The 340-nt window shown below is 48.5% G+C and overlaps 1 protein-coding gene across 1 annotated transcript in view; it reads left to right on the forward strand.

Annotated features, from left to right (window-relative positions):
* Positions 1-90: 90 nt before the first annotated feature.
* Positions 91-340, forward strand: part of ADH6 (alcohol dehydrogenase 6 (class V)) — a 39,876-nt gene continuing 39,626 nt past the window's right edge. Inside the window, exon 1 of the mRNA XM_010848312.1 lies at positions 91-210. The gene's annotated coding sequence lies outside the window, so the exon portion shown is untranslated. The remainder of the gene's footprint in view (positions 211-340) is intronic.

Below are 340 nucleotides of genomic sequence, written 5' to 3' on the forward strand. Positions count from 1 at the left end.
TTCTCTCTCTATTTCTGGCTGATTTCCTGGAACGCAAAAGCCGGCTTCGTAACCCAGGAAATATTAGCCTCTCTCCTTTCACTTTCTCATCGTCGACTCCAGACCACCAGGTTCTGGTCCATTAAAGGACCTCAACAAGTGGCGCCCAGAACAGGAGCTTGGTACACGTGGCAGATTCAGACGGAGTGACCCCAGGGCCTATTGAAGCGGGTAAGTACTAAAACACGGGTCAATCGGCTGCAAAGCCCCCTCACTTTTCTACTTAAAGTTCAGGGACTTTGGATTTTGCGCCAACGAGTAGAGGCTTACCTTCAAACAATAGTTAAACATAATCCCTGGT

Source organism: Bison bison, unplaced genomic scaffold (genome assembly GCF_000754665.1).
Source record: "Bison bison bison isolate TAMUID 2011002044 unplaced genomic scaffold, Bison_UMD1.0 scf7180017864263, whole genome shotgun sequence".
Classification (NCBI taxonomy): domain Eukaryota; kingdom Metazoa; phylum Chordata; class Mammalia; order Artiodactyla; family Bovidae; genus Bison; species Bison bison.